This window comes from Oncorhynchus gorbuscha, linkage group LG19, assembly GCF_021184085.1.
Source record: "Oncorhynchus gorbuscha isolate QuinsamMale2020 ecotype Even-year linkage group LG19, OgorEven_v1.0, whole genome shotgun sequence".
Taxonomy (NCBI): Eukaryota; Metazoa; Chordata; class Actinopteri; order Salmoniformes; family Salmonidae; genus Oncorhynchus; species Oncorhynchus gorbuscha.
This window is the reverse complement of record NC_060191.1, coordinates 56690272-56714184: the sequence shown is the minus strand read 5'-3', so window position 1 is coordinate 56714184 and position 23913 is coordinate 56690272. Positions and strand designations below refer to the sequence as shown.

General features: G+C 52.6%; 1 pseudogene; it reads right to left on the bottom strand.

Annotated features, from left to right (window-relative positions):
• The window catches only part of LOC124005750, a 36825-nt pseudogene extending 14204 nt beyond the window's left edge, over positions 1-22621 (bottom strand).
• Positions 22622-23913: the final 1292 nt, after the last annotated feature.

Genomic DNA, 23913 nt, shown 5'->3' with positions numbered 1-23913 from the left:
CAGCCTTTACGTAGAGACAATTCTCTAAAAGGCGCTGTAGAACACGTCGAACGTGCTGAACATGAATCTCGAGTGACGGAGAAAAAATCAGGATATCGTCAAGATAGACAAAAACAAAGATGTTCAGCATGTCTCTCAGAACATCATTAACTAATGCCTGAAAAACAGCTGGCGCATTGGCGAGACCGAACGGCAGAACCCGGTACTCAAAATGCCCTAACGGAGTGTTAAACGCCGTTTTCCACTCGTCCCCCTCTCTGATGCGCACGAGATGGTAAGCGTTACGAAGGTCCAACTTAGTAAAGCACCTGGCTCCCTGCAGAATCTCGAAGGCTGATGACATAAGGGGAAGCGGATAACGATTCTTAACCGTTATGTCATTCAGCCCTCGATAATCCACGCAGGGCGCAGAGTACCGTCCTTCTTCTTAACAAAAAAGAACCCCGCCCCGGCCGGAGAAGAAGAAGGCACTATGGTACCGGCGTCAAGAGACACAGACAAATAATCCTCGAGAGCCTTACGTTCGGGAGCCGACAGAGAGTATAGTCTACCTCGAGGAGGAGTGGTCCCCGGAAGGAGATCAATACTACAATCATACGACCGGTGAGGAGGAAGGGAGTTGGCTCGGGACCGACTGAAGACCGTGCGCAGATCATGATATTCCTCCGGCACTCCTGTCAAATCGCCAGGTTCCTCCTGAGAAGTAGGGACAGAAGAAATGGGAGGGATGGCAGACATTAAACACTTCACATGACAAGAAACGTTCCAGGATAGGATAGAATTACTAGACCAATTAATAGAAGGATTATGACATACTAGCCAGGGATGACCCAAAACAACAGGTGTAAACGGTGAACGGAAAATCAAAAAGAAATAGTCTCACTGTGGTTACCAGATACTGTGAGAGTTAAAGGTAGTGTCTCAAATTTGATACTGGGAAGATGACTACCATCTAAGGCAAACATGGGCGTAGGCTTGTCTAACGGTCTGAAAGGAATGTTATGTTTCCGAACCCATGCTTCGTCCATGAAACAACCCTCAGCCCCAGAGTCAATCAAGGCACTGCATGTAGCACCCGAACCGGTCCAGCGTAGATGGACCGACATAGTAGTACAAGATCTAGATGAAGAGACCTGAGTAGTAGCGCTCACCAGTAGCCCTCCGCTTACTGATGGGCTCTGGCCTCTTACTGGACATGAATTAACAAAATGTCCAGCAACTCCGCAATAGAGGCACAGGCGGTTGGTGATCCTCCGTTCCCTCTCCTTAGTCGAGATGCGAATCCCTCCCAGCTGCATGGGCTCAGTCTCAAAGCCAGAGGAGGGAGATGGTTGCGATGCGGAGCAGGGAAACACCGTTGATGCGAGCTCTCTTCCACGAGCCCGGTGACGAAGATCTACCCGTCGTTCTATGCGGATGGCGAGAGCAATCAAAGAGTCCACATCTGAAGGAACCTCCCGGGAGAGAATCTCATCCTTAACCACTGCGTGGAGTCCCTCCAGAAAACGAGCGAGCAGCGCCGGCTCGTTCCACTCACTAGAGGCAGCAAGAGTGCGAAACTCAATAGAATAATCCGTTATGGACCGTTCACCTTGGCATAAGGAAGCCAGGGCCCTAGAAGCCTCCCTACCAAAAACTGAACGGTCAAAAACCCGAATCATCTCCTCTTTAAAGTTCTGGAACTTGTTAGAGCAATCAGCCCTTGCCTCCCAGATAGCTGTGCCCCATTCTCGAGCCCGGCCAGTAAGGAGTGAAATGACGTAAGCAACCCGAGCTCTCTTTCTAGAGTATGTGTTGGGTTGGAGAGAGAACACAATCTCACACTGCGTGAGAAAGGAGCGGCACTCAGTGGGCTGCCCGGAGTAGCAAGGTGGGTTATTAACCCTAGGTTCTGGAGGCTCGGCAGGCCAGGAAGTAACAGGTGGCACGAGACGTAGACTCTGGAACTGTCCAGAGAGGTCGGAAACCTGAGCGGCCAGGTTCTCCACGGCATGGCGAGCAGCAGACAATTCCTGCTCGTGTCTGCCGAGCATGGCTCCTTGGATCTTGACGGCAGTGTAACGAGCGTCTGAAGTCGCTGGGTCCATTCCTTGGTCGGTTCCTTCTGTCAAGCTGGTGAAAGAGGACCCAAAAGCGACTTAACAGAAACAGAGTTAATTTAAGTCCAAACAGGGAATAACAGAAATCCTCTAGTCTGTAGAGGGGAATAACTGGAGAAGCGGCCACAGACTGCAGGTCGCTTCGGGTAGGCGCAGGCCGTAGTAGACAGAGACACCTGCTCACACGCCGCATCTGATGAAGGCAAAAAACACGACAGGACAGGGCGATACACAATCACAGCAAAAACACGACAGGACAGGGCGAAACGCAATCACAGCATGGTGAATACTAAACAAGGAACCGACGGGACAGGAACGGAAGGAATAAATAGGGACTCTAATCAGGGGAAAGGATCGGGAACAGGTGTGGGAAGACTAAATGATGATTAGGGGAATAGGAACAGCTGGGAGCAGGAACGGAACGATAGAGAGAAGAGAGAGCGAGAGAGTGAGAGAGGGAGGGGGAGAGAGAGGGAAAGAACCAAATAAGACCAGCAGAGGGAAACGAATAGAATGGGGAGCACAGGGACAAGACATGATAATAAATGACAAACATGACAGCTGGGGTTTATTTTAGAAGTGAACTCTATTTGGGTGCTGGGGTTTATTTTAGAAGTGAACTCTATTTGGGTGCTGGGGTTTATTTTAGAAGTGAACTCTATTTGGGTGCTGGGGTTTATTTTAGAAGTGAACTCTATTTGGGTGCTGGGGTTTATTTTAGAAGTGAACTCTATTTGGGTGCTGGGGTTTATTTTAGAAGTGAACTCTATTTGGGTGCTGGGGTTTATTTTAGAAGTGAACTCTATTTGGGTGCTGGGGTTTATTTTAGAAGTGAACTCTATTTGGGTGCTGGGGTTTAGATGGAGGCAGAGGGGGGAGTGAGAGGGGTAGTCTGAGTTGACTGGGCTAAATATCTTTATCCATGATGGGCCGCTGATGGGCCGCAGGAGTTTTAAGTGTCTGGGACTCTCTGACTGACCTCTCTTACCTCTATCCTCTCTCCCTCTCGCTCACTCTCCCTTTCTTTCTCTTTCTCTCACTTTTATCCATCATCTTCTGTTTCTCTCTTTCTGTCTTTCTCTCCTTTCATCTGTTCATCTCTAGCTATTTTTCTCCATCTCTTTTTCACTTTCTCTCTCACTCCTTGACTGGGCTCCCTCAATAACCCAGTAGTTCACCAAACAGAGTGCAACGGACCGGCAGGATGTTTGTTTTCTTATCAAAGCCTTCATACAAATACAGAGAGAGAACCAAAATCCACCTCCCTCCCTTTTCATGGGTTTTGCGTTCGCTGCGTGTCTGATTCTAAATTCAAGTGCTTATTTTTCTGCCGTTTCTTTGCGATTCTGAGGTTGCACCATGCGTTAATGTGTTGTTGGAAAGCAAAGGGGGTTTGGGGGGAGGCGTTGGGGAGAGAGGTGCATTAGGCTACCCCCTGCCAGTCTGTGGTAAGCCCTGCTGCCGTGTACCTGTTGGCAGCTGCCGGTACCTCCGTGGTAACACATCTCGCCGGCGTCTCACTCGCTCTGAGCACGTGCAGTAGAGAGTGAAGATGGAGCAGAGCCCCAGAGATGAGCCAGTTGGATCATGAAGAGGGGCGGGGCTGCGACAGAGACAAAGGGGGTCCTGTCCACATGCCCGTCAAAAACAGACCAAATCCTCTACCTCATTAGATATCATTAATAGTGGGGCTGTCTACACCTCTGACGAATAATGGGATCACTTTTTTCTCCCCCCTGAATGTAATTCGCACCAACTAGCATGTTTAGCGCATTGTAATATTATATATATTATTATATATTATATTAACTTTAACACACCTTTTACGATTACAGTATTTTGTCAAAACACACTTTGGGAAGAAAAAATTATTCCCCAGATGGTCCAAATTCACTGGTAGCCACAGAATGAGAAAATGTATTGTGAATAGGAGAGGAAAGAGGGAGTGAGAGAGAGAAAGTTGTGAGTGGCAAGGACAAGGTCAAGGTCAGAGGTATGCTCTCAGAGAGGAAAGAGGGCTTCCTGGTACCAGCCTTTATTCCTGCCTGCAATTGTTGTGCCCTATCATCCTGTGCATCCAACTCCATCAACCTTCTGCTCGCCTCTCAAGGAGATAGGATTCAAGCCCTGACATGAATTAGCCCCCAGATTGACTTGATATTGCCATGCCCAAGGGACGATGGGTAAAAAAATACCCCCTTTTTGATTTTTTGCCCTCTGCTCATTTTATTTCTCCCTTTGCCTCTCCCCCTCTCCCCCCTCCCCCTCTCCCCCTCTCCCCCTCTCCCCCTCACTTTCCCTCTTCCTCTCAATCTCCCTCCTTCTCCTTCTCCCCCATCCCCTCCTCTGGTTGTTTTCCCTTGTGCCTCTTGTCAGTCACCTGTCTCTGCGACATCCCTCTGACGGACAGGCGCCGCTGGGTTCTGACGGGGTAATTTGCTCAGAATTCACAAAAACGGTCCAGCATCAGAGATGGCAGCTGTGCCATGCAGAAGTGATTGCATTAAGAGCAGCGAGAGGAGAGAGGTCCATTTCCATTCATCACCACAACTGACAGTTGAACCACAGATATTTTCCTTATTTTTTACTACTTTTCTTCTGTCTTCCTTTTGTGTTTAGATATTTTTATTTGCACTGGGGGGGTAGGAGTCATCTCCAGAGCCCCGGCTTCATTATTTCATTATTGGAGGTAGGGTCTAAGGGAGACGACAGACACACACACATACTCATACTCACACACGGCTACACACCGTTCTGGGTTCTCCTCTGTGCTCTTACTTGTTCATCTCAAACCAAAGAGTGGGTCTTTGTGCGGACAGGTGATATCAGCCCCAGTCCTGAGCTCTCACACATTCCCCACAACAAATGTCAAGAGAAAACATGTAACTTTGCCTCAAATACAGAGACGGCCACGGCCACCACTGTAAGGACTCAACACTACTTGAAGTCAGGTGCTGCTTTCCTGATCTTGTCAGAGAGGGGTGTTTCAGGCTGGTTCGCTCACAGCTCAATACTGGCAGAGAGGTATACTCAGTACAGCAGGACAGGCTGAGAGGCTGTTGCTAGTCACATTATAGTTTGGAATGTGTTTGTGTTTGTGTGTGTGTGTGTGTTTGTCTGTGTGTGTCCCCCACAGTCCTCCCTGCATTGGGCTCAGGGATAAAACATGTAGTGCTGACCCAACACAGGAATCCCAGGAAAAAGGTGTGGCAGGGGTATTGAGGGGGATCCATGGCAATGTTTATTGACAGATTGGCTCCCTGCTCATCTTTCGCTGTCGGGCAGCGGATGATTTCTCACCGATCTATTGATCTCACACTGGGGACTCATTCATTACAGGCTGACTAGCAGCAGATGAACCAGACATTATTGCTGAGCAGGGCCTTCTCTCTCCCCCCCCTCTAATACCACACAGGTCAATCCTAGGACCTATGCATATCTAAGAGCAATGCTGTACAGTGTGTCTTACTCAGCGTTTCAACACCCAGCACACATTCCACAACAGAAATCTGGACCACGAGGGTTCATTTTCCGAAGAAGGCTTGATGATGTCCATAAACCCTGACATTGCTGAGTAAAGTTGAGATAGACTTGTATGTTTTTAATGAGAGTAAATGAGTTTCTAAACATGTTGTCCCATGGTTTGTGTAATGTCATGATTTTCATAAATCTTACATGTATTGCCATAGGCAGTGGCAAAGGCAGCTGGCTGAGAATACATTGAGCTCTGCTCTCAAGTGTTCTCGTGCATTTTTCCACATTCATATGATTTCATACATCCAGTTGCAGTCCTCTGATGAATACTTGAGTATTTCTCAGTGATATCTTATATTCGGAGGCATTTTTCAATGGTCCGATATACACTGAGTTTACAAAACATTAAGGAGACTCCGAATAGCTTGTTCCATCTCATCCCACAGATGCTCAATTGGATTGAGATCTGGTGACTGGGCAGGCCACTGCAGTGAAGCCGAATGGACTTTCATGTTTGTGGAACCGTTCCCGGACAATCCTGGCCTTGTGGCATGGGGCATCGTGCGGGAAAAAAATCCTTTGGCAGATCGATGTACTGCTGCCATGAGGGGAAGCACCTGATTGGCAATGATGTTCAGATATCCGTTGGTTGGCATTCAAACGTTGCTCCACTTCTATCAAGGGGCCCAATGTGTGCTCTGAAAACACCACGCCATCACACCACCACCACCAGCCTGTAATATTGACAAGATGGACGTACGTACTCATGTGGTTTTCTCCATACCCTAGTCCTCCCATCAGCGTGAAACAGCAGGAACCGGGATTTCTCCAGTGTCCAGTGTTTTTGTTTCTTAGCCCATTACAACCACAGTTTCTTGGGGTTTTTTTAGCTGAAAGAAGTGGAACTCTGTAAGGTCAAGGTACAACGAATTGTGCATTCTTTTATGGGCCTATAGGCACCAATGTTGTACTGGACTGTCAGTTGACTAAATGTAGCCTGAGCCCTTTTGGACTACTGGCCTGCCGTTGGCTGGATGTCCTTTGGGTGGTGGACCCTTCTTGATACACACAAGAAACTGTTGAATGTGAAAAACCCAGCAGTGTTTGTGCACTCAGTGTATATTGTAAAGCAATTCTCAGTATGCTTCTATACTCTCCTATACTTCTCAGTAATCAAATACACTGAGTGCATAAAACATTAGGAACACCTGCTCTTTCCATGACATAGACTGACCAGCTGAATACAGGTGAAAGCTATGAAAGCTATCACCTGTTAAATCCACTTCAATCAGTGTAGATGAAGGGGAGGAGACAGGGTAAAGATGAAGGGGAGGAGACAGGGTAAAGATGAAGGGGAGGAGACAGGTTAAAGATGAAGGGGAGGAGACAGGTTAAAGATGAAGGGGAGGAGACAGGGTAAAGATGAAGGGGAGGAGACAGGGTAAAGATGAAGGGGAGGAGACAGATTAAAGATGAAGGGGAGGAGACAGGTCAAAGATGAAGGGGAGGAGACAGGTTAAAGATGAAGGGGAGGAGACAGGTTAAAGATGAAGGGGAGGAGACAGGTTAAAGATGAAGGGGAGGAAACAGGTTAAAGATGAAGGGGATCTGTAGCCCTACATATTCCCAAGTATCTCTCCGAGCTCTGCTACGTAATAATGCATTTCTGTGATATGTGATAGGAGCTTGTAGAGATCTTCTCCTGACCAAGTGGGGACCACCTCAGACATACAGGTGTATTTCCCCTGAGACCCTGTCACATTCCGCCCTGTCCTGCACACACAGCCATCTCCAACTGGGTCCCCAGAGTATCTCAGTCCAGAGTACAACCAATAACCCCCATCCCACACACACACAACCCCTCATCATTCCACAACACACACACCATCACAGAGACGCCCATGCCCACAAGCACACACACACACACACACACACACACACACACACACACACACACACACACACACACACACACACACACACACACACACACACACACACACACACACACACACACACACACACACATTGGAGTTTAATGCTTTTAAATGGGAGCTTTCCACCCAGTCACAAATCTCAACTCCAATTGCCATAATGAACTACACAGATGTGGGACAAGCACATAGTGTCCCTTTAGAGATGAATTACACAGATGTGGGACAAGCACATAGTGTCCCTTCAGAAATGAACGACACAGATGTGGGACAAGCACATAGTTTCCCTTTAGAGATGAACGACACAGATGTGGGACAAGTACATAGTGGCCCTTTAGAGATGAATGACACAGATGTGGGACAAGTACATAGTGTCCCTTTAGAGATGAACGACACAGATGTGGGACAAGCACATAGTGTCCCTTCAGAAATGAACGACACAGATGTGGGACAAGCACATAGTGTCCCTTTAGAGATGAACGACACAGATGTGGGACAAGTACATAGTGTCCCTTTAGAGATGAACGACACAGATGTGGGACAAGTACATAGTGTCCCTTTAGAGATGAACGACACAGATGTGGGACAAGCACATAGTGTCCCTTTAGAGATGAACGACACAGATGTGGGACAAGCACATAGTGTCCCTTTAGAGATGAACGACACAGATGTGGGACAAGCACATAGTGTCCCTTTAGAGATGAACGACACAGATGTGGGACAAGTACATAGTGTCCCTTTAGAGATGAACGACACAGATGTGGGACAAGCACATAGTGTCCCTTCAGAAATGAACGACACAGATGTGGGACAAGCACATAGTGTCCCTTTAGAGATGAACGACACAGATGTGGGACAAGTACATAGTGTCCCTTTAGAGATGAACGACACAGATGTGGGACAAGTACATAGTGTCCCTTTAGAGATGAACGACACAGATGTGGGACAAGTACATAGTGGCCCTTTAGAGATGAACGACACAGATGTGGGACAAGCACATAATGTCCCTTTAGAGATGAACGACACAGATGTGGGACAAGCACATAGTGTCCCTTTAGAGATGAACGACACAGATGTGGGACAAGCACATAGTGTCCCTTTAGAGATGAACGACACAGATGTGGGACAAGCACATAGTGTCCCTTTAGAGATGAACGACACAGATGTGGGACAAGCACATAGTGTCCCTTTAGAGATGAACGACACAGATGTGGGACAAGCACATAGTGTCCCTTTAGAGATGAACGACACAGATGTGGGACAAGCACATAGTGTCCCTTTAGAGATGAACGACACAGATGTGGGACAAGCACATAGTGTCCCTTTAGAGATGAACGACACAGATGTGGGACAAGTACATAGTGTCCCTTTAGAGATGAACGACACAGATGTGGGACAAGCACATAGTGTCCCTTCAGAAATGAACGACACAGATGTGGGACAAGCACATAGTGTCCCTTTAGAGATGAACGACACAGATGTGGGACAAGTACATAGTGTCCCTTTAGAGATGAACGACACAGATGTGGGACAAGTACATAGTGTCCCTTTAGAGATGAACGACACAGATGTGGGACAAGTACATAGTGGCCCTTTAGAGATGAACGACACAGATGTGGGACAAACACATAATGTCCCTTTAGAGATGAACGACACAGATGTGGGACAAGCACATAGTGTCCCTTTAGAGATGAACGACACAGATGTGGGACAAGCACATAGTGTCCCTTTAGAGATGAACGACACAGATGTGGGACAAGCACATAGTGTCCCTTTAGAGATGAACGACACAGATGTGGGACAAGCACATAGTGTCCCTTTAGAGATGAACGACACAGATGTGGGACAAGCACATAGTGTCCCTTTAGAGATGAACGACACAGATGTGGGACAAGCACATATTGTCCCTTTAGAGATGAACGACACAGATGTGGGACAAGCACATAGTGTCCCTTTAGAGATGAACGACACAGATGTGGGACAAGTACATAGTGTCCCTTTAGAGATGAACGACACAGATGTGGGACAAGCACATAGTGTCCCTTCAGAAATGAACGACACAGATGTGGGACAAGCACATAGTGTCCCTTTAGAGATGAACGACACAGATGTGGGACAAGTACATAGTGTCCCTTTAGAGATGAACGACACAGATGTGGGACAAGTACATAGTGTCCCTTTAGAGATGAACGACACAGATGTGGGACAAGTACATAGTGGCCCTTTAGAGATGAACGACACAGATGTGGGACAAGCACATAGTGTCCCTTTAGAGATGAACGACACAGATGTGGGACATGCACATAGTGTCCCTTTAGAGATGAACGACACAGATGTGGGACAAGCACATAGTGTCCCTTTAGAGATGAACGACACAGATGTGGGACAAGCACATAGTGTCCCTTTAGAGATGAACGACACAGATGTGGGACAAGCACATAGTGTCCCTTTAGAGATGAACGACACAGATGTGGGACAAGCACATAGTGTCCCTTTAGAGATGAACGACACAGATGTGGGACAAGCACACAAATCAAATCAAATTGTATTTGTCACGTACATATGGCTAGCAGATTTTAATGTGGGTTTCGCGAAATGCTTGTGCTTCGAGTTCCCGACAGCGCAGTAATATCTATCAAGTAATCTAACAATTCCCCTAACAACTATCTAATACACACAAATCTAAAGGGCTGAATGAGAATATGAACATGTAATTATATGGATGAGCGATGGCGAAGGTGCAATAGATGTATATACTGTACTTTATACCATGTGATTAGAGTAATGTAAGATATTTAAACATTATTAAAGTGGCCAGTGATTGGGTCTCAATGTAGCCAGCAGCTTTTCTGAGTTAGTGATGGCCTTGAGTTAGTCTGATGGCCTTGAGATAGAAGCTGTTTTTTAGTCTCTCGGTCCCGCTTTGATGCACCTGTACTGACCTCGGCTTCTGGATGATAGCGGGGTGAACAGTCAGTGGCTCAGGTGGTTGTTGTCCTTGATGATCTTTTTGACCTACCTGTGACATCGGGTGCTGTAGGTGTCCTGGAGGGCAGGTAGTTTGCCCCCGGTGATGCGTTGTGCAGACATAGTTGATGAACCACACAGATGTGGGACATGCACATGGTTGGCCCTTCAGAGATGAACTAGACAGATGTGGGACATGTACGTGATTGGCCCTTCAGAGATGAACTAGACAGATGTGGGACATGCACATGGTTGGCCCTTCAGAGATTAACCACACAGATGTGGGACATGCACATGGTTGGCCCTTCAGAGATGAACTACACAGATGTGGGACATGCACATGTTTGGCCCTAAAGAGATGAACCACACAGATGTGGGACATACACATGGTTGGCCCTTCAGAGATGAACCACACAGATGTGGGACATGCACATGGTTGGCCCTTCAGAGATTAACCACACAGATGTGGGACATGCACATGGTTGGCCCTTCAGACATGAACCACACAGATATGGGACATGCACATGTTTGGCCCTTCAGAGATGAACCACACAGATGTGGGACATGCACATGGTTGGCCCTTCAGAGATGAACCACACAGATGTGGGACATGCACATGGTTGGCCCTTCAGAGATGAACTACACAGATGTGGGACATGCACATGTTTGGCCCTTCAGAGATGAACCACACAGATGTGGGACATGCACATGGTTGGCCTTTCAGAGATGAACTACACGGATGTGGGACATGCACATGGTTGGCCCTTCAGAGATGAACCACACAGATGTGGGACATGCACATGGTTGGCCCTTCAGAGATGAACCACACAGATGTGGGACATGCACATGGTTGGCCCTTCAGAGATGAACGACACAGATGTGTGACAAGTACATAGTGTCCCTTTAGAGATGAACGACACAGATGTGGGACAAGTACATAGTGTCCCTTTAGAGATGAACGACACAGATGTGGGACAAGTACATAGTGGCCCTTTAGAGATGAACAACACAGATGTGGGACATGCACATGGTTGGCCCTTCAGAGATGAACCGCACAGATGTGGGACATGCACATGGTTGGCCCTTCAGAGATGAACCACACAGATGTGGGACATGCACATGTTTGGCCCTTCAGAGATGAAACACAGATGTGGGACATGCACATGGTTGGCCCTTCAGAGATGAACCACACAGATGTGGGACATGCACATGTTTGGCCCTTCAGAGATGAACCACACAGATGTGGGACATGCACATGGTTGGCCCTTCAGAGATGAATCACACAGATGTGGGACATGCACATGGTTGGCCCTTCAGAGATGAACCACACAGATGTGGGACATGCACATGGTTGGCCCTTCAGAGATGAACTACACAGATGTGGGACATGCACATGGTTGGCCCTTCAGAGATGAACTACACAGATGTGGGACATGTACATGATTGGCCCTTCAGAGATGAACTACACAGATGTGGGACATGCACATGGTTGGCCCTTCAGAGATGAACTACACAGATGTGGGACATGCACATGGTTGGCCCTTCAGAGATGAACCACACAGATGTGGGATATGCACATGGTTGGCCCTTCAGAGATGAACTACACAGATGTGGGACATGCACATGGTTGGCCCTTCAGAGATGAACTACACAGATGTGGGATATGCACATGGTTGGCCCTTCAGAGATTAACTACACAGATGTGGGACATGCACATGGTTGGCCCTTCAGAGATGAACTACACAGATGTGGGACATGCACATGGTTGGCCCTTCAGAGATTAACCATACAGATGTGGGACATGCACATGGTTGGCCCTTCAGAGATGAACCACACAGATGTGGGACATGCACATGGTTGGCCCTTCAGAGATGAACCACACAGATGTGGGATATGCACATGGTTGGCCCTTCAGAGATGAACTACACAGATGTGGGACATGCACATGGTTGGCCCTTCAGAGATGAACTACACAGATGTGGGACATGCACATGGTTGGCCCTTCAGAGATGAACTACACAGATGTGGGACATGCACATGGTTGGCCCTTCAGAGATGAACCACACAGATGTGGGACATGCACATGCTTGGCCCTTCAGAGATGAACTACACAGATGTGGGACATGCACATGGTTGGCCCTTCAGAGATGAACTACACAGATGTGGGACATGCACATGGTTGGCCCTTCAGAGATGAACTACACAGATGTGGGACATGCACATGGTTGGCCCTTCAGAGATGAACCACACAGATGTGGGACATACACATGGTTGGCCCTTCAGAGATGAACTACACAGATGTGGGACATGTACATGATTGGCCCTTCAGAGATGAACTACACAGATGTGGGACATGCACATGGTTGGCCCTTCAGAGATGAACTACACAGATGTGGGACATGTACATGGTTGGCCCTTCAGAGATGAACTACACAGATGTGGGACATGTACATGGTTGGCCCTTCAGAGATGAACTACACAGATGTGGGACATGTACATGGTTGGCCCTTCAGAGATGAACTACACAGATGTGGGACATGCACATGGTTGGCCCTTCAGAGGTACATTTTCCTCCCCCTCCTTTTTTTCTCTTTCTTTTCTTTCGCTGCCCGGGTACCAGGAAAGAAGGACTCCTGCTTAACGATAAAATAATGAATGTCATTTTGAGGCAGAAGCGAGGAGGAGGGAGGGATGGTGCAGGGGCGTGAGGGTAGGAAGTGCCTTACCGCGCCGGCAAATGTCCCTCGTGCCAGGGAGTAAATTTGAGTGAAGCCGTGCGATTTGACATAATTTACTCAGAAATCCCTAATTTGTCAGCATTAATATTTCAGCCCCAGCATTGCCTGTCACAGGGTTGCCGAGAGATGACTGATCAATCTACTGTATGAAACAGCCCAGGCTAATTTATTGAATATTTATGTGCAATGTCATGTGCAGGGACCGCGGGTAAAATTTATTTCACACTTTGTCTGCTCTGCTCTGCCCTGTCCTGCCCTGCTCTGCTCTGCTCTGCCCTGCTCTGCTCTGCTCTGCCCTGCTCTGCCCTGCCCTGCTCTGCTCTGCCCTGCCTTCCCTGCTCTGCTCTGCTCTGCCATGCTCTGCTCTGCTCTGCTCTGCCCTGCCCTGCCCTACCCTGCCCTGCTCTGCTCTGCTCTGCTCTGCTCTGCTCTGCTCTGCCCTGCCCTGCTCTGCTCTGCTCTGCTCTGCTCTACTCTGCCCTGCCCTGCTCTGCTCTGCCCTGCCCTGCTCTGCTCTGCCCTGCTCTGCTCTGCTCTACTCTGCCCTGCCCTGCTGTGCTCTGCTCTGCTCTGCTCTGCTCTGCTCTGCTCTGCCCTGCCCTGCCCTGCCCTGCCCTGCTCTGCTATGCCCTGCCCAGCTCTGCCCTGCCCAGCTCTACTCTGCCCTGCCCTGCCCTGCCCTGCCCTGCCCTGCCCTGCCCTGCCCTGCCCTGCCCTGCCCTGCCCTACCCTGCCCAGGTCTGCTCTGCCCTGCTCTGCTCTGCCCAGCTCTGCCCTGCCCAGCTCTGCCCTGCCCAGCTCTGCTCTGCTCTGCCCTGCCCTGCCCAGCTCTGCTCTGCTCTGCTCTGCTCTGCCCTGCCCTGCCCTGCCCTGCCCAGCTCTGCTCTGATCTGCTCTGCTCTGTCCAGCTCTGCTCTGCCCTGCCTGCCCTGCCCAGCTCTGCTCTGCTCTGCTCTGCTCTGCCCAGCTCTGCTCTGCCCTGCCTGCCCTGCCCAGCTCTGCTCTGCTCTGCTCTGCTCTGCCCAGCTCTGCTCTGCCCTGTCTGCCCAGCTCTGCTCTGCTCTGCCCTGCCCAGCCCAGGTCTGCTCTGCTCTGCTCTGCTCTGCTCTGCTCTGCTCTGCTCTGCCCAGCTCTGCTCTGCCCTGCCTGCCCAGCTCTGCTCTGCTCTGCTCTGCCTGCGTTGCTCTGCCTGCCCAGCTCTGCTCTGATCTGCTCTCCCTGCTCTGCTCTGCTCTGCCTGGTCTGCTCTGCCTGCTCTGTTCTGCTCTGCTCTGACTGCTCTGCTCCGCTATGACTGCTCTGCTTACGCTGCCTGCTCTGCTCGGCGTGCTCTGCTCTGCTCTCCCTGCTCTGCTCTGCTCTGCTCTGCCTGGTCTGCTCTGCTCTGCCTGCTCTGCTCTGCTCTGCTCTGACTGCTCTGCTCCACGTGCTCTGCTCTGACTGCTCTGCTCCACGTGCTCTGCTCTGCCTGCTCTGCTCTCCCTGCTCTGCTCTGCCCAGCTCTGCTCTGCCCTGCCTGCCCAGCTCTGCTCTGCTCTGCTCTCCCTGCTCTGCTCTGCTCTGCTCTCCCTGCTCTGCTCTGCTCTCCCTGCTCTGCTCTGCTCTCCCTGCTCTGCTCTGCTCTGCTCTGCTCTGCTCTGCTCTGCTCTGCTCTGCCCAGCTCTGCTCTGCCCTGCCTGCCCAGCTCTGCTCTGCTCTGCCCTGCCCTGCCCTGCCCTGCCCTGCCCTGCCCTGCCCTGCCCTGCCCTGCCCTGCCCTGCCCTGCCTGCTCTGCTCTGCCCTGCTCTGCTCTGCTCTGCCTGCCCATCTCTGCTCTGCTCTGATCTGCTCTGCCCTGCCCTGCCCTGCCCTGCCCTGCCCTGCCCTGCCCTGCCCTGCCCTGCCCTGCCCTGCTCTGCTCTGCTCTGTCCTGCTCTGCTCTGCTCTACTCTGCCCTGCCCTGCCCTGCTCTGCCCTGCCCTGCCCTGCCCTGCTCTGCTCTGCTCTGCTCTGCTCTGCTCTGCTCTGCTCTGCTCTGCTCTACTCTGCCCTGCCCTGCTCTGCTCTGCTCTGCTCTGCCCTGCTCTGCTATGCCCTGCCCAGCTCTGCCCTGCCCAGCTCTACTCTGCTCTGCCCTGCCCTGCCCTGCCCTGCTCTGCCCTGCCCTACCCTGCCCAGGTCTGCTCTGCCCTGCTCTGCTCTGCCCAGCTCTGCCCTGCTCTGCTCTGCTCTGCCATGCCCTGCTCTGCCCTGCCCAGCTCTGCCCTGCCCAGCTCTGCTCTGCTCTGCCCTGTCCAGCTCTGCTCTGCTCTGCTCTGCCCTGCTCTGCCCTGCCCAGCTCTGCTCTGATCTGATCTGCTCTGCTCTGTCCAGCTCTGCTCTGCCCTGCCTGCCCAGCTCTGCTCTGCTCTGCTCTGCTCTGCCCAGCTCTGCTCTGCCCTGCCTGCCTTGCCCAGCTCTGCTCTGCTCTGCTCTGCTCTGCCCAGCTCTGCTCTGCCCTGTCTGCCCAGCTCTGCTCTGCTCTGCCCTGCCCAGCCCAGGTCTGCTCTGCTCTGCTCTGCTCTGCTCTGCCCAGCTCTGCTCTGCTCTGCTCTGCTCTGCTCTGCTCTGCTCTGCCCAGCTCTGCACTGCCCTGCCTGCCCAGCTCTGCTCTGCTCTGCTCTCCCTGCTCTGCTCTGCTCTGCTCTGCCTGGTCTGCTCTGCCTGCTCTGTTCTGCTCTGCTCTGCTCTGACTGCTCTGCTCCGCTATGACTGCTCTGCTTACGCTGCCTGCTCTGCTCGGCGTGCTCTGCTCTGCTCTCCCTGCTCTGCTCTGCTCTGCTCTGCTCTGCCTGGTCTGCTCTGCTCTGCCTGCTCTGCTCTGCTCTGACTGCTCTGCTCCACGTGCTCTGCTCTGACTGCTCTGCTCCACGTGCTCTGCTCTGCCTGCTCTGCTCTGCTCTCCCTGCTCTGCTCTGCTCTGCTCTGCCCAGCTCTGCTCTGCCCTGCCTGCCCAGCTCTGCTCTGCTCTGCTCTCCCTGCTCTGCTCTGCTCTGCTCTGCTCTCTCTGCTCTGCTCTGCTCTGCCCAGTTCTGCTCTGCCCTGCCTGCCCAGCTCTGCTCTGCTCTGCTCTGCCTGCCTGCCTGCCCTGCCCTGCCCTGCCCTGCCCTGCCCTGCTCTGCTCTGCTCTGCTCTGCTCTGCCTGCCCAGCTCTGCTCTGATCTGCTCTCCCTGCTCTGCTCTGCCTGGTCTGCTCTGCCTGCTCTGTTCTGCTCTGCTCTGACTGCTCTGCCCGCTATGACTGCTCTGCTTACGCTGCCTGCTCTGCTCGGCGTGCTCTGCTCTGCTCTCCCTGCTCTGCTCTGCTCTGCTCTGCTCTGCCTGGTCTGCTCTGCTCTGCCTGCTCTGCTCTGCTCTGCTCTGACTGCTCTGCTCCACGTGCTCTGCTCTGACTGCTCTGCTCCACGTGCTCTGCTCTGCCTGCTCTGCTCTGCTCTCCCTGCTCTGCTCTGCTCTGCTCTGCTCTGCCCAGCTCTGCTCTGCCCTGCCTGCCCAGCTCTGCTCTGCTCTGCTCTCCCTGCTCTGCTCTGCTCTGCTCTGCTCTGCTCTCTCTGCCCTGCTCTACTCTGCCCTGCCCTGCCCTGCTCTGCCCTGCCCTGCCCTGCCCTGCTCTGCTCTGCTCTGCTCTGCTCTACTCTGCCCTGCCCTGCTCTGCTCTGCTCTGCTCTGCCCTGCTCTGCTATGCCCTGCCCAGCTCTGCCCTGCCCAGCTCTACTCTGCTCTGCCCTGCCCTGCCCTGCCCTGCTCTGCCCTGCCCTACCCTGCCCAGGTCTGCTCTGCCCTGCTCTGCTCTGCCCAGCTCTGCCCTGCTCTGCTCTGCTCTGCCATGCCCTGCTCTGCCCTGCCCAGCTCTGCCCTGCCCAGCTCTGCTCTGCTCTGCCCTGTCCAGCTCTGCTCTGCTCTGCTCTGCCCTGCTCTGCCCTGCCCAGCTCTGCTCTGATCTGATCTGCTCTGCTCTGTCCAGCTCTGCTCTGCCCTGCCTGCCCAGCTCTGCTCTGCTCTGCTCTGCTCTGCCCAGCTCTGCTCTGCCCTGCCTGCCTTGCCCAGCTCTGCTCTGCTCTGCTCTGCTCTGCCCAGCTCTGCTCTGCCCTGTATGCCCAGCTCTGCTCTGCTCTGCCCTGCCCAGCCCAGGTCTGCTCTGCTCTGCTCTGCTCTGCTCTGCCCAGCTCTGCTCTGCTCTGCTCTGCTCTGCCCAGCTCTGCTCTGCCCTGCCTGCCCAGCTCTGCTCTGCTCTGCTCTCCCTGCTCTGCTCTGCTCTGCTCTGCTCTGCTCTGCTCTGCCTGGTCTGCTCTGCCTGCTCTGTTCTGCTCTGCTCTGCTCTGACTGCTCTGCTCCGCTATGACTGCTCTGCTTACGCTGCCTGCTCTGCTCGGCGTGCTCTGCTCTGCTCTCCCTGCTCTGCTCTGCTCTGCTCTGCTCTGCTCTGCTCTGCCTGGTCTGCTCTGCTCTGCCTGCTCTGCTCTGCTCTGCTCTGACTGCTCTGCTCCACGTGCTCTGCTCTGACTGCTCTGCTCCACGTGCTCTGCTCTGCCTGCTCTGCTCTGCTCTCCCTGCTCTGCTCTGCTCTGCTCTGCCCAGCTCTGCTCTGCCCTGCCTGCCCAGCTCTGCTCTGCTCTGCTCTCCCTGCTCTGCTCTGCTCTGCTCTGCTCTGCTCTGCTCTCTCTGCTCTGCTCTGCTCTGCCCAGTTCTGCTCTGCCCTGCCTGCCCAGCTCTGCTCTGCTCTGCTCTGCCTGCCTGCCTGCCTGCCCTGCCCTGCCCTGCCCTGCCCTGCCCTGCCCTGCCCTGCTCTGCTCTGCTCTGCTCTGCTCTGCCTGCCCAGCTCTGCTCTGATCTGCTCTCCCTGCTCTGCTCTGCCTGGTCTGCTCTGCCTGCTCTGTTCTGCTCTGCTCTGACTGCTCTGCCCGCTATGACTGCTCTGCTTACGCTGCCTGCTCTGCTCGGCGTGCTCTGCTCTGCTCTCCCTGCTCTGCTCTGCTCTGCTCTGCTCTGCCTGGTCTGCTCTGCTCTGCCTGCTCTGCTCTGCTCTGCTCTGACTGCTCTGCTCCACGTGCTCTGCTCTGACTGCTCTGCTCCACGTGCTCTGCTCTGCCTGCTCTGCTCTGCTCTCCCTGCTCTGCTCTGCTCTGCTCTGCTCTGCCCAGCTCTGCTCTGCCCTGCCTGCCCAGCTCTGCTCTGCTCTGCTCTCCCTGCTCTGCTCTGCTCTGCTCTGCTCTGCTCTCTCTGCTCTGCTCTGCTCTGCCCAGTTCTGCTCTGCCCTGCCTGCCCAGCTCTGCTCTGCTCTGCTCTGCCTGCCTGCCTGCCCTGCCCTGCCCTGCCCTGCCCTGCCCTGCCCTGCCCTGCCCTGCCCTGCCCTGCCCTGCCCTGCCCTGCTCTGCTCTGCTCTGCTCTGCCTGCCCAGCTCTGCTCTGATCTGCTCTCCCTGCTCTGCTCTGCCTGGTCTGCTCTGCCTGCTCTGTTCTGCTCTGCTCTGACTGCTCTGCCCGCTATGACTGCTCTGCTTACGCTGCCTGCTCTGCTCGGCGTGCTCTGCTCTGCTCTCCCTGCTCTGCTCTGCTCTGCCTGCTCTGCTCTGCTCTGACTGCTCTGCTCCACGTGCTCTGCTCTCCCTGCTCTGCTCTGCCTGCTCCGCTCTAACTGCTCTGCTCTGCTCTGCCTGCTCTGCTCTGCTCTCCCTGCCCTGCTCTGCTCTGCCTGCTCTGCTCTGCTGTCCCTGCTCTGCTCTGCTCTGCCTGCTCCACTCTGCCTGCTCTGATCTCCCTGCTCTGCTCTGCTCTGCCTGCTCCGCTCTGCCTGCTCTGCTCTCCCTGCTCTGCTCGCCCTGCTCTTCTCTGCTCTCCCTGCTCTGCTCTGCCTGCTCTGCTCTCCCTGCTCTGCTCTGCTCTGCTCTGCTCTCCCTGCTCTGCTCTCCCTGCTCTGCTCTGCTCTGCTCTCCCTGCTCTGCTCTGCTCTGCTCTGCCTGCTCTGCTCTGCTCTCCCTGCTCTGCCTGCTCTGCTCTGCTCTGCTCTGCTCTCCCTGCTCTCCCTGCTCTGCTCTGCTCTCCCTGCTCTCCCTGCTCTGCTCTGCTCTGCTCTGCCTGCTCTGCTCTGCTCTGCTCTCCCTGCTCTGCTCTGCTCTGCCTGCTCTGCTCTGCTCTCCCTGCTCTGCTCTGCCTGCTCTGCTCTGCTCTCCCTGCTCTCCTCTCCCTGCTCTCACTGCTCTGCCCTGCTCTCCTTGCTCTGCTTTCCCTGCTCTGCTCTCCCTGCTCTGCCCTGCTCTCCCTGCTCTGCTTTCCCTGCTCTGCTCTGCTCTCCTTGCTCTGCTCTGCTCTGCCTGCTCTGCTCTGCTCTGCTCTGCCTCCTCTGCTCTGCTCTGCTTTTCTCTGCTCTGAGCCTTTTCTAACTACTATTTAAGTTTTTTAGAGAATATGAAAAATGTGTAATGATGCTGTAGACACAGTCTTCTGCCTGTCAATGAGGAGTGCATGTCAGCAAATGGCTCTTAGTGGAAGTACTCACACACATCTCTGTCACCCCCCTGCCCTTTAAATGAGTGTGATCTGCCATGTTGCTATTGAGTTCCTGTGATTCACTGTGCTGTAGGGGTCCGTCATAGTCCCCTGAGTTTTCTTCAATTCCGATGTGTATAATTGTCATTGTCTGCTCGGCGCATTGCACCTGACTTATGTCTTCAGTGTCGATAGCTCCTCTGTATAGTCCACAATGTGTGTATTTATTGACTGTCTCGGAAAATCTGTCCTTTTGATGCTTACAAGCAGCCACCCCAGCCACACAATAGGCATTTAGCACGGACTGCATAATTATGACATCATATTAGGGGAAGGTGCTGGGACAGCAGCACAGCAGCAAAATAAAAACAGTTGAAACATCCGTCCTTCACAACCGCCCATGAAGATCACTGTGACTAATAATGAATTAGTACCACTGAAACATGGCGTAGTGGCGTTAGTGGGGAAATCAGCTTCGCCTGGTATGGAGGACTGTGTTGTTGTCAGTACTGGGGAAAGGTGGGTTCAATGTCTCCACTGTGGTGTGTGTGGTTGTTGCATGTAGCTTTCTGGTGGCCGGGTCCCTGGCCCGATGGTCTAGTGTTTCTACAGTACAATGAGCAAATCTATTCCTCCTCCAGCGCTCCACAGTATTAGCCCCTCCAATACCCTCATTATACCGTCACTAATTACACATTCTCAAGTCAGAGCCAAGCATTAGAGTAAGACAGTGCAGTGAGCATATGGCATAATATGCTATTAATGAACACTCTAAATTCAAACTCAGGTCAGCTGCTCGCGCCACGCACGTGTCACTGATCCAACAGGGGAGGGGGGAATGGTGACCTTCTTTTAAAATGCACAGACTGATCTGGAGGAAAGGCAGCGTATTGTTTTACTTGTTTAATTTTCACCAGCAATTATTGATATAGTATTGTGATGCCGTGAGTGGGAGGGGCTTCTTAAAGGAACAAAAGTGAAGATGATTTTTTTCTGTTACCTGGTACCTTTTTCCTGCATGGTGGCTGTCTCTGTTTCTGTCTCTGCTTCTGTCTCTGCTTCTGTCTCTGCTTCTGCCTCTGCTTCTGCCTCTGCTTCTGTCGCTGCTTCTGTCTCTGCTTCTGTCTCTGCTTCTGTCTCTGCTTCTGCCTCTGCTTCTGCCTCTGCTTCTGTCGCTGCTTCTGTCTCTGCTTCTGCCTCTGTTTCTGTCGCTGCTTCTGTCTCTGCTTCTGTCTCTGCTTCTGTCTCTGCTTCTGTCTCTGCTTCTGTCTCTGTCTCTGCTTCTGTCTCTGCTTCTGCCTCTGCTTCTGTCGCTGCTTCTGTCTCTGTTTCTGCCTCTGATTCTGTCTCAGCTTCTGTCTCTGCTTCTGTCTCTGCTTCTGTCTCTGCTTCTGTCTCTGCTTCTGCCTCTGCTTCTGTCTCTGCTTCTGCCTCTGCCTCTGTCTCTGCTTCTGTCTCTGCTTCTGTCTCTGCTTCTGTCTCTGTTTTTGCCTCTGCTTCTGTCTCTGCTTCTGTCTCTGCTTCTGTCTCTGCTTCTGTCTCTGCTTCTGCCTCTGCTTCTGTCTCTGCTTCTGCCTCTGCCTCTGTCTCTGCTTCTGTCTCTGCTTCTGTCGCTGCTTCTGTCTCTGCTTCTGTCTCTGCCTCTGCTTCTGCCTCTGCTTCTGCCTCTGCTTCTGCCTCTGCTTCTGTCTCTGCTTCTGTCTCTGCTTCTGTCTCTGTTTCTGCCTCTGTTTCTGCCTCTGCTTCTGTCGCTGCTTCTGTCTCTGCTTCTGTCTCTGCTTCTGTCTCTGCTTCTGTCTCTGCTTCTGTCTCTGCTTCTGTCTCTGCCTCTGCTTCTGTCTCTGCTTCTGTCTCTGCCTCTGTCTCTGCTTCTGCCTCTGCTTCTGTCTCTGCTTCTGTCTCTGCCTCTGTCTCTGCTTCTGCCTCTGATTCTGTCTCTGCTTCTGTCTCTGCCTCTGTCTCTGCTTCTGCCTCTGCTTCTGTCTCTGCTTCTGTCTCTGCTTCTGCCTCTGCTTCTGCCTCTGCTTCTGTCTCTGCTTCTGCCTCTGCTTCTGTCTCTGCTTCTGCCTCTGCTTCTGTCTCTGCTTCTGTCTCTGCTTCTGTCTCTGCTTCTGTCTCTGCTTCTGTCTCTGCCTCTGCCTCTGCTTCTGTCTCTGCTTCTGTCTCTGCCTCTGTCTCTGCTTCTGCCTCTGCTTCTGTCTCTGCTTCTGTCTCTGCCTCTGTCTCTGCTTCTGTCTCTGCTTCTGTCTCTGCTTCTGTCTCTGCTTCTGCCTCTGCTTCTGTCTCTGCTTCTGTCTCTGCTTCTGCCTCTGCTTCTGCCTCTGCTTCTGTCTCTGCTTCTGCCTCTGCTTCTGCCTCTGCTTCTGTCTCTGATTCTGCCTCTGCTTCTGCCTCTGCTTCTGTCTCTGCTTCTGTCTCTGCTTCTGCCTCTGCTTCTGTCTCTGCTTCTGTCTCTGCTTCTGCTTCTGCCTCTGCTTCTGCCTCTGCTTCTGTCTCTGCTTCTGTCTCTGCTTCTGCCTCTGCTTCTGTCTCTGCTTCTGTCTCTGCTTCTGCCTCTGCTTCTGTCTCTGCTTCTGTCTCTGCTTCTGTCTCTGCTTCTGTCTCTGCTTCTGCCTCTGCTTTTGTCTCTGCTTCTGCCACTGCTTCTGCCTCTGCTTCTGTCTCTGCTTCTGTCTCTGCTTCTGTCTCTGCTTCTGCCTCTGCTTCTGTCTCTGCTTCTGTCTCTGCTTCTGTCTCTGCTTCTGCCTCTGCTTTTGTCTCTGCTTCTGTCTCTGCTTCTGTCTCTGCTTCTGCCTCTGCTTCTGTCTCTGCTTCTGCATCTGCTTCTGTCTCTGCTTCTGCCACTGCTTCTGTCTCTGCTTCTGTCTCTGCTTCTGCCTCTGCTTCTGTCTCTGCTTCTGCCTCTGCTTCTGTCTCTGCTTCTGTCTTTGCTTCTGCCTCTGCTTCTGCCTCTGCTTCTGTCTCTGCTTCTGCCTCTGCTTCTGCCTCTGCTTCTGCCTCTGCTTCTGTCTCTGCTTCTGTCACTGCTTCTGTCTCTGCTTCTGTCTCTGCTTCTGTCTCTGCTTCTGCTTCTGTCTCTGCTTCTGTCTTTGCTTCTGCCTCTGCTTCTGCCTCTGCTTCTGTCTCTGCTTCTGCCTCTGCTTCTTCCTCTGCTTCTGTCTCTGCTTCTGTCTCTGCTTCTGTCTCTGCTTCTGCCACTGCTTCTGTCTCTGCTTCTGTCTCTGCTTCTGTCTCTGCTTCTCTCTGCTTCTGCCACTGCTTCTGCCTCTGCTTCTGTCTCTGCCTCTGCTTCTGTCTCTGCTTCTGTCTCTGCTTCTGTCTCTGCTTCTGCCTCAGCTTCTGTCTCTGCTTCTGTCTCTGCTTCTGCCTCTGCTTCTGTCTCTGCTTCTGCCTCTGCTTCTGTCTCTGCTTCTGTCTCTGCTTCTGCCTCAGCTTCTGTCTCTGCTTCTGTCTCTGCTTCTGCCTCTGCTTCTGTCTCTGCTTCTGCCTCTGCTTCTGTCTCTGCTTCTGTCTCTGCTTCTGTCTCTGCTTCTGCCTCTGCTTTTGTCTCTGCTTCTGCCACTGCTTCTGTCTCTGCTTCTGCCTCTGCTTCTGCCTCTGCTTCTGTCTCTGCTTCTGTCTCTGCTTCTGTCTCTGCTTCTGTCTCTGCTTCTGCCTCTGCTTCTGCCTCTGCTTCTGTCTCTGCTTCTGTCTCTGCTTCTGCCTCTGCTTCTGTCTCTGATTCTGTCTCTGCTTCTGCCTCTGCCTCTGCTTCTGCCTCTGATTCTGTCTCTGCTTCTGTCTCTGCCTCTGCCTCTGCTTCTGCCTCTGCTTCTGTCTCTGCTTCTGTCTCTGCTTCTGTCTCTGCTTCTGCCTCAGCTTCTGTCTCTGCTTCTGTCTCTGCTTCTGCCTCTGCTTCTGTCTCTGCTTCTGTCTCTGCTTCTGTCTCTGCTTCTGCCTCTGCTTTTGTCTCTGCTTCTGCCACTGCTTCTGACTCTGCTTCTGCCTCTGCTTCTGCCTCTGCTTCTGTCTCTGCTTCTGTCTCTGCTTCTGTCTCTGCTTCTGTCTCTGCTTCTGTCTCTGCTTCTGCCTCTGCTTCTGCCTCTGCTTCTGTCTCTGCTTCTGCCTCTGCTTCTGTCTCTGATTCTGTCTCTGCTTCTGCCTCTGCCTCTGCTTCTGCCTCTGATTCTGTCTCTGCTTCTGTCTCTGCCTCTGCCTC